This window comes from Sinohyriopsis cumingii, chromosome 17, assembly GCF_028554795.1.
Source record: "Sinohyriopsis cumingii isolate HCF-2022 chromosome 17, ASM2855479v2, whole genome shotgun sequence".
NCBI lineage: Eukaryota > Metazoa > Mollusca > Bivalvia > Unionida > Unionidae > Sinohyriopsis > Sinohyriopsis cumingii.
The window spans coordinates 18,569,883-18,580,703 of record NC_142977.1 but is presented as its reverse complement, the minus strand read 5'-3'; positions in this window follow the sequence as shown (position 1 = coordinate 18,580,703).

Below are 10,821 nucleotides of genomic sequence, written 5' to 3'. Positions count from 1 at the left end.
ATGATTATTCCAGGGATATATTTCGTTCCCATTCGCGTAGGAGTCCATGTGCCGCCGCTGTATTTGAAAAAACTGTGATACGTACACGCGTTAACATCCCGTTGTCGCATCTCCCTGGCAAGTCTATGTGTGGGTGTTAGCACAATCATGTCAGAGTTTCTAAATAATTCTATCGCGCGAGTTGTCTTACCGGAACCACCAGCCCCGTTGAGATAAACTGTTCTATGTCTCACAACAGGATCGTGCACCGGCGGCAGCGAAGTTGTCGTAGAAATTGAAAATTTCCCAGATATTTCTGCGCCGCGATATTCATCCTCGATTTCAACATCAGCTGATTCACAATATCCATGCAACATTTCATTTTTTATTCTCCATGAACCCCACGATGGATCATTCGGTATAACCTTATTCAACGCCGCTAAGTGTTTTTTATCGATATAGAATGAATCCGTTGCAACTCTCACTGCGTCAACGGGAAACCTATTAATCATCGACAATAGGTTTATTGATACATAAGCTAGCATCGAAGATCTCAAATGTGTGTACTGAGATGATTCTCCGTCGATATAACTAAAAACAGTTCCTAATTTTTCCCCGTTTGACAGAAACACATCTTCGCGGGTACAAAACGTATTATTCGTGGCGGCATTAGCGACAATAAGATCCAATTCGGCCTCGTCCATGATTAATCGACTATGATGTAGTTTATGATCATACGCTCCACCTTGAGTAAATTTTCCTATTATTCTTCGTCCTAAATCTTTTGCTGTGCTTTCATCAGTTCGGGGAGCTCTTTCGATGATAGTGTCGATAAACGATTCTGGATATTCTCGGAAATTTTCAATTTCTACGGTGACTTGCGGAGTTGGCAACCAAACTTCGGTTTGACGACAATAACATATAATCGCGGTACTGACCGTCAGCGACAGCAGTATTCGACTGTCAAGCATGTATCGCAATAACACTATTGGTGCCCATCGCTTCTCAACGAAATGTTTACCAAACCAAGCATAACACACAGGATGTAAACCCGTAGCGAGTTTAAACGACGACACACAAGCAACCCCGGTCAGGTCAAAATCAGGCAATGGTCCGTTTATGGCAACTCTTGTCATCGAGCTTGTAATATGACCAAACCGTTTAAAATACTCACTACATTCTCCCCGCCCAAGAAAACTTCCTGGATAACACGCCGTCATATCCACGGATATCATATCGCGGTGATCATACTGGGTATTCCACAAACCACCGTGTCCGTATTCGATACAGCTCTGTTGAATATCCTCGAGAAAACTCTTCGGGGTTGGTCTCCATGAATTTCGTTCTCGGGCTATATGCGTGACAACACCCGGGACAGTAAAACACTGCGTCAGTAACGTATCAGTGTTCGTCGCATGATATTTTTCTGCGAGTTTTTTCATTTCGTGATGTAATGCCGCCGTTCTGTATACCTCCCCGTTGGGTTTCACAAATTGATCAAACTCTCCCTCGAGGTCACTTCGGAATAACCACACCGACACTGGATCGGTTTTACTTATCTGATAAATAAAATCAAACATGGAAACTCTTCGAGTTTCAATGCTGGCATTTCCAGAACCACTAGTGGTTCCCCCGCTAGCATTTTCCAATTCCGGATAATACTTTACAACACGATCTCGAGGAAATATCCTAACCGAGTCAGTCCAGGCGTGACTGTTATGATCGATAATAGTTATTGGTGCTCCACGGGAATCATATTTACTCTTGTACAATACCTCACCGGTCAACGATGAAACCGTTATAGGAAATTTTAGTAATCGTTCGAGCTCGGCAACATCATTTATTGACGCTCCTTCATCCACTACTTTTGCCGCCCACGCTGTTATTTTAGTCTGTCTTAGCGGTGTTAGGCCGTTTCCTCGCGCGGCATTTTTAAAATGTTCCATTACTCGCTCGGCTACACAATTCAACCCTGTGGATTTTATCAATGACTTTGACATCTTCATCGGGGCGAGTTTATCAACGCGTGGTTTCTTCATCGGATAAATTCCATAAATGACTGCGGTCACAGGATACGCTCTGGCATAATACGGTATATCAATCCCAACAAGTACTCCCGGGTTTGAGTCTTTGGTTACGACGACGGTTTTCCCCCGCCGGGCATCAAGAATAGGGTCTAGTTTGTCTCTGATAATCCACGTTGTTTCACCTGTTTCCGTGTCGTCGACGCCAACGATAAATTTTATCTGAATGAAATATTTTTTATCATCGAGATACCCAATTATGTTCGACGCGATTGTATCGTTGATGGTACCATCAATGATGGCATTTTCAGAAATGATTTTATACGAAGACCACACATGTGCGGCACCATCACGACGAAACTCTTCTTTGGCGTTCTTGATAACACCAATTACGAGTGTGAGTTCTCGTCGTCGTCGATCAAAAGTTAACCGGTCAAGATCGAATCGACCTCGGGGAAATTGGAGATTTCCAGGTTTTATTCTGGATAGTCTTTCAAAACTCATTATTATAATTAAGACAAGTATTTAAATAGACAAATATATTATATGCACCAATGCAAGTGGATTAAACTAAATTCATCAGCGCCGTGTAGCAAACCATGCAGACACGAATACTGTGGACAACATGCTCAACAGGTCCGCGGTGGGAGTCTAGGACCGATACCGTGTATCAGATGCGGCATTGGAGTACGAGGAAAAACGCAATTATGTTCAGCGTGTGGGGGGAAACGCTATCGAGAACTAAAACGGTATTATGATAAAAAAAATCCAGACTCGAACACGTTCTCGGAGCGTGATTACATAAATAAGTTTTCAGACAAATTATGAATTAGACAAATGATTTGCTTATAGTATAATGAATCAAGAATTCGTCCCCGAACAAGAATTTGTTCCCGAACAAGAATTTGTTGCACATCCAACTATTCCAAATTATGAGGCAAACCGAGATGGCACGGTGCGACACTGCACGCGAAGACGACCAGTTGGTACAGTTGATAATGCTGGTTATTTAAGATTTACTGCCACGTGCTCAAAGAGGTATTTATGTCATCGTTTCGTCTATGAGGTTTTTAACGGAGTGATCCCTAAGGGGTTTGTCATTGATCACATTAACGGTAACATACTTGATAACTCTATAAACAATCTTCGTGTGGTCACTCAGAGCAAAAACTGCCTACTGGGTAACACAGGGTGTTGTAAAACAGTTGCAAGAAGAGCTATTAAATCTATAAACGCAGGTGAAGAAATTGTATTCCAGTCAATATACTCCGCCGGTAGGTATTTCGGTATTTGTCCACCTGCTGTACAGCGTGTCGCAGCTGGGATCCGCAAAACAGCATTTTCAAAGAAGCTCAAACAGAAGATTTCATTCTGTTATATAACTCTTATCGCTGACACAAACGACGATAACTCCTCCACGAGTGTGTAACGCTTTGCAGAGTTGTCGTCGTCAGAGGATTTGCTCCCCTGAGAAAGCCACCTTGATAAAATATTTTATCGAGTTCATAACATGTAATCATTTATTTACCGTAGAATATATATTTTTTTACAAACAATATCCTCGTTTTACTGAATATATCCGACTGTTTTGCTCTTCTGTGCTTGTTATATGACCGCGCTCGAGAAAACATACAATTAAAATATTTTAAACAAGTCCCGCCCACTGCTAGAGCGAATTTCCAACTCGCAAGTAACAGTTGGGTTATATACGAAATCGCTCCCTAAGACCTTTGGGTCGATCGAAAGTCAGCACGCGCAAGCAAAACCATAAATTTAATCCGCCAATGGCGGGTGTCTTTTGTGCACCATCCAATGGTCGATTCAATGGATGGTTTTGCTCTGCTGCTGACCGTAGAAAATGACCCACCTGCATGTTTGTGTCGTCATAGGATAAGGTCTTAGGATAAGTTAGGATAAGATTACATGTTCATTGTGCCTTTACTTGCTGTCATACTCGAATCAGAGGTAAAGGTTGTTCTGTGTTGTATCGTCCCTCCCGAGCTTCTAGACCGTTATTTGACGATCTAGAAGTTCCTCATGGGGTGAGTGACCCCCAAAAATAAACAGATAGATGGATGCATAAAGCTCTACGTCACCTGGGTGCCCACCAATAGAAACATTCAGAAAGAGTGTTGGCCAAAAATAAACGGTAACATGAGGTGCCTAAGGGAAAAATCACAACACGAAGGTCTAATATAAGACCAAGAAAAAAAAATCCTAACAAAGGACTCATGAAAGAACCGTAGGCCGGTGAAGAGTACCCAGTAAGTGATAACCGCTCATCATCTATCTGTTTATTTTTGTTTTTGGTGATGCTAGCATCGCTCATGCATTTAAAAATATAAAAATATATAATAATATGAATCACGAAAATATAAATACCATACTTGTTGAAATTAAAGAATTACAACAGCGAGGTTTTAATATTTTACTAGACACTGAAACAATTATGTCAGATTTTGAATCCTTGAATGAGCTATCACAATCGGGAAAGAACAATCTCCCCGCGTGTTATAGGTTCATTAAGGGTTTGCAAGATCGCATTTACAGATCACTTGCCGGGATAACTGAAAATCAGGTATCTGAATTTATTCCACTGTGCCGTGCAGTTGAGAAGATTCGTCTTGTATTGTCAAGCGAGTATGAGACTCGAAAATTAATTAGCACCAGAGTGAGACGGTTAAAAGGTTATATAAAGAATCTAGACACGGAAATGCCTTGCATTTCTGACGAAAATACTAGTATTTGTGACTACGAGGCCGACAAGGAAGTATAAACCGCCGCGTGTGACTCACAGCACAAAGTGAAAGTAGAACCTGAGAAACGCTAGCCCGAGAAGTCCCTTGGACTTCCGGGGAAACTCAAAGAGTTTCTCGAGTGTAAAGCACATTTCCACGGTAAAAAAAAAGTGTATTATTTTTTTTGCCCGAGCGTGGAAACTCTTCGAGTTTTACATGAGAAGTCCTTAGACTTCCAGGATTTGCTTAAGCGTTTCAACATCAATACAACAATGAGAATAGTTCATAATCTGTTCTCGTTGACACCAAGCTGTGATCATATGATTTTGCTGTAGCTGTGTTAATTGTGACGACGTTAACAAGAAGTCTTCGTCGCCGTACACGTCAACGATTATTTTAACGGGGAAATACTGTTCGTGTGAGTTTCCAAATGCGGTTTTTATTGCCTCGTGAAGAATTTGCTTATCATGAATATGAACTCGTGCGTGAATGTATTCACACATTATATACAACTGTTTTTTTTTAAATGCGTGAGCGTGGAAACTCGAAGAGTTTCAGGACTTCACCAGTAAGTTCACGGAGACAGTCTCGCCACGCAGGTCCAACAACCCCCCCCGTTGGTCGGTGAGTTTAAAATTTATCGTTGACAACCACGGATTATTACACCGCAGATAGACCACATTGATTGGTTCTTGCACAATCAGAAAACCAGGAGGGTCTCTTGGTGTAAACGTATACAGGATAAACCCCTGTTGGGCCGTCGTAGTATCTGATGCGCTGTAGCTACCGTCGATGACGTCACATACAAGATTGACCGCAATAACATCTGTGATATTTACGATCCCGGGTGAGATGTGTCTGCCATCGGATGCTGTACTGTTGTCGTGTCTTAAAATAACAGGTTGTGGTTTTGTTCGCGTGTACGTGGCAGAAATATCTTCGAAAGATTCCGCGATGAGATCCTGGACTGATTTTCTCAGTGTGTGCGCGTTATATCCAGGAAGTTTAAAATCTGAAATATCCTTCACGGGAATACCAAATAGGGTTGCAAAATTCGATCTTTTTCGGTTTCCATAATCGCCCTTGAGATCCAGTAGATGTTGAATTACTTTTTGATTTATAAATTCCATCGTGGATGCGAGTTTGTTTAGTTTTTCTATGGTGGTGATAATGTTCGTGCGAGAACTGCTTGCAGTTCCAGGTTTTGTTATATCAGAGATATAATCTTGAAAATATACTCGCAACAGGTCTAGCTGTTGTTTATGTGCTTGTTTGATCGGATTAAAAAAATGAGCTTCTATGTCTTCTGGCTGGTAATTCCGGAATCTCCCGTCTTCGAAACCTACCCCTATTATATCCAAGGGGAGTCTATCTGATGTTGAAAACCGGGCTTGGTCTGATCGTAATTGATCTGGAAATAATAAATGCTCACCGTACACGAGGTCGTGTAGTTCTTCCTTCGTGGTCTCGAAATCCGATTTTTCAGGTTTTAGTGGATCCGGTCCAACCTCGGGTCGTTCTCGTGGCCATCCTAATACGGTCCTGATTGAGCTGCTATAAATATCCACGGCGTATCCCGGTGTTGAGATTTCAATGACCGCAGACAGCGTTGGTTCGTGCGCGGTCACAGATATTTTGGCTTCCTTGCCGGTGATTCGTTTTATTTGGCGTTGTATCTCATTGTTGATTTCTTCGATCTGATAACTCCCAGTGGGTAGCGTAATTGTATCCCATTCAAGTTCACGTTGTTGTGGGTCCGCGCTGGGTTTCCCGAACACAAACGAATTATTCGGCTGCAAACCGGAAAATGATTCCGACCTGATATTGGGCCAGCTGTGATACGCACTGAGCTTTGCCAACGCGATTTCGCTCACACGAATTGGAGTTCGAAAATTAATGCTGAATTCTGGTGTCGTCGAGGACACTGATATCATCGTTGTTTTTACCGGTGTTGTGTTTGTGACTATTTGCTGAAGCAGTTCCTGTGGCGTTGCCATCAGTGACATTATTTATTTGTTTAGTTTTCAAATAGTCATTGTACACATCTGACATTAGTTTGAATTCAGAATCTGATATCAACGCGGCGTCGCTGGATTGCGCGTCTAACGATGATGATATCAGCGATGATAATTTCTGATATGCGGTCGTGGCTGTATTTAATTTTGTCGTGTAATCGTGTAATTTTGTGTTAGCACACGAGGATATTTTTTTTGCTATGATGCCGAAAACTCCCGCTGTTGCTGTAGCAGCGGAAACAGAGATCGTGGCAGCGACTACTGCAGTCACTGGAGTGACCGCTGATAGTATTACTTCCGCGGATGCAACAACGGCGGATACTGAATAAACCATAACGTCTAACACTGTTATGCGTCTGCGGTATTTTTTTACTTTTTGACTGGTTACTTCGATGACAGTTTTTAACTCAGATTGCCACTCACGGACTTGATTGTATCGATATTGTTGAGCATCTGGAAATCCTTCGGATTTCAACGTTGACATTTATTTAAAAATCGCTGCCGATTTTCAATTACGCGGTAACCAATTGAGGCGTTGCAGCGACGAATTCCAAACAAAACCAGTAAGATGTTGCTGTTAAAGTATCGTCGGCGGCTTCAAGCATAAATGTTTCCTCGGTTCCGCTGTTTAGTATTACAGTGCAAACCCCGGAATACTTATCGGTGGAATGTCTCCAAGGATATGTTGTGAAGATTTCAAATTTAGCGGCTGAAAACACAGACAACCTGTAAACACCGGTGGCTGTTGCTGTATATTTGATAGTGTTGTTATTTTGTCGTGACCATGTTGCGAATCCCGATGATACCGTGAATACGATGTTGGTGATATGCCCGGGAGTAACTCCAGTGGGAACTTTAATCAAACTGGTTTTGTTAACGATCTCAGGAATACCCGATACTATATTCTGCTGTGTTTGTTTGATCGTGTTAATGTTATTTTCTATTATCTGAACTTGATCTGAAAAACTTTTTTCCGTTCTGACTACACCTAACCGGGTATTAATCTTATTGATATCGTTGGCGTTATTAGTAAGATTTGGTATGATTTCAGAAAGTTTCGTGTCGACGACTGGAGGATCCCCAAAGAACTTATCCACGGTCTCATCAGTTTTTGAGAAGTTTCTTCGAAGTCTTGTAAACGCGCCCACGTGAACATCATACTCTGCACGCAGCGTATTTAGTTTACCGTTGACGATGTCCACGTATTGTTTGTTTGACGCATCCTGGTCGGATTCGGGATTTGCTAACGCGGTTATTTTGTTGCCGCTCATGCTGAGTTCACCGGTCATTACGTCGCCGGCTTTTGTTACTTTATCGATGATTAGGCCAGCAACGTGTTGGTACTGCGTGTCGACGTATTGTTTATTTGCGGCATCTTCGGGACCTTCCGGATTTTTTAGAACGGTTATTTTGTTGCCGCCGAGGCTGAGTTCTCCAGTCATTACGTCGCCGGTTTTTTTCACACATTTATCAACACCTTTATCAATACTGTCTTTGATGCTTGCGATTGATATGTTCGAGTCCTTGATCCGGCCGCCATCACTAAATGCAACGAAGTTATCCTTGGTAGCTCCAAGAACTCTGCGAATTATATCATTCCACTTAATGTTGCTCGTTCTTAGTTTTCCCTGCTTGTCCTGAAAAATAGCAACTTCATCTGGGTCAACTCCAGCTATATTCAAAAGATTATCGACTTCATCTCGGGTCGCATATTTTGAGAGATCAGCATCTGTGCTTGGTTTACCTCCTCGTGTGAAAGGTCTTCCGTAAATATCCACCATTATTCTTATTGCTGTTTTTCAAATGCTAGCATTTCTCGATGCGGTATATTCATACACTACTCGATGCGGAGACGTTGCTGGATTTCTTGAGATTGCATCAAGAACATTTAAAACCTCGTTTCCACAAATGGGCGGATCAACTAATGTTTGTGTTGGTAGCGTCGACTGCCACACTGGAACATTATAAAATCTGCTGTTGAGAGTGCGAGGCACTCCGCGGACATACCTGAGAAACTCAGTTGGCGGTGCTAAACCGTACGAATCGAAATAGATAATTCCACGTGGATCGATCGCGTAAGCAACCCAGTGAGTTCCCGGACCATCTTTGTTGTCGAGATTGATAATGCCAGTTTCTGGATTATTCGGCCGCGTCGGTAATTGATCTCGCATAAATACTCCTCTGAAATGTTTTATACGCAATTTTTTAACAGCATCGAGTAAATCAAAATTGCTCAACGGCGTTAGAATTTTTTTGGATACCATGATGGTGGAGTTCCTGGTAGTCTTAGCCCTGATCCGCGAGTGGATCTCCCCTTTTTTTTCTTGTATCCCTTTCCGATTGCTTTCTTTAGTGCCATTCCAGCTGCGGTTCCAACTGTACCTAACGCTGCAGCTTTTGCCGCTGCGCCAAGTAATCCTGGAATTGCAGCGGCGAGTATTGGGATGAGGGGAAATATTCCACCGGTTTTAGTCATGTCCTTGATAGCTGCAGCAGAGAAATCAAGGCGGATACCGGTTTTTGCTGTTAGTGCCTTATTAAAATGTTTAATCTGAGTATTAGTCAACGACAGCTTGTTTGGACCACTACCAAGTTGATCTCGTTTTAGTGTTATTGATGTCCCGCACGTGCTTGCGTTCTTCGATTGCAATTTCTTCGTTTGACCGGAAGTCAAGGTGACATTAACGTGACTGTATGACATTATATTTCAGAAACTAATCTAATTGTTACATGTTTTCTACTGGAGCGTCAATAACTCTCATTCGTCCGCCAACACCTTCAAGCAGCATTGCTTTATCGGAGAGTATAACCGCGACAGCTCTAAAACCACCAGGAATTGCAGGTGGACCAACAACTGCAGCGGGAAACTCACCAACGTTAGCCTTGAAGTGTATATCAACGACAGATTGTTTTGTTAGATCAAGATGTTCCAACGAAAAGTAATAAATCGGATACAGCGTTGTAAAATCCAACTGTGATATCTGCAAACCCGTGTCAATATTTTGATCGCGTCCCATAAATGTCATTAGACGATGATACGCACACGCAACTTGATTATTTTCAAAATTTATCACTATATCCTCGGATGGTTCTTGATGTCCGTTTATTCGCAGCGAAACCTCAGAAACAGCGAGTTTATCAAATATCATATGCGATCGGGTTTGATTATTTACTCGTGCGTTAGCTTGAAGTGTTATGAAAATATGTCGCGGTGCTGACACACCCTGCTGTGATGAGATATGCCACGTGAATTGTCCAACACCAGCACCTTGAATAGAATCTGTTGTTGTTGTTAACCATGATATCAGTGATTTACCGCCTGTGTCCATAAAAGAGAGTAACCGTTGCTCTTCAGCGAGTGATGGAGACATTACTGGCATCCACAACGCAAGCTTTGATAATATTACTTTACCGGCAGCGACAGCGGGATCATCTTCTCGCCAGATAGCGTCAACGTCATCACCTTTTCGGGTAAGTACAACCGTGTGATTGGCTCCAAAAATAACCTTTCTGACATTTCTACAGAACCCAAAGATGTGAGACAGTGGAATTGCGCATGAAAATCTCCTGCGTACACCTGATAACATTAATTTACGCGTAGCAAAACCTAAATTGTAATCTGGACTAGGCCTTAATATTGGAAATGCAGCACCTGGCCTGGCCGCAAATCCAGCCGGTTGTGGATCTACAGCAGTGTCTCGGTCTGTTTGTACTTGAATAGCAGATCTGTGTTCAGGATGATCAGAATTATCCTTAGCGAACATCATAGTCGGACCAGCTGATCTAGTGTAATCATCTGAGTATCTCGCTAATCCCAGGATTGTTGTAGCAACGTCAACATTATCCTGAATTGTTTCAATTTCTCTTCCGTCAATGTTGTATGAAGCACTTTTGAACAGCGCCATGATACCGTTATTAACAAAACCAACTCGAACATTAGCTCCGTATTCTGTATTAGCGGCAACATCTGTTACAAGTTCACCCGTGACTTCAAGAAATGCTTCAGCGGGCAAGAAATATCTACTTGTATCCTGGACTCGTAATTCAATTCGTCCGCGTTGATTA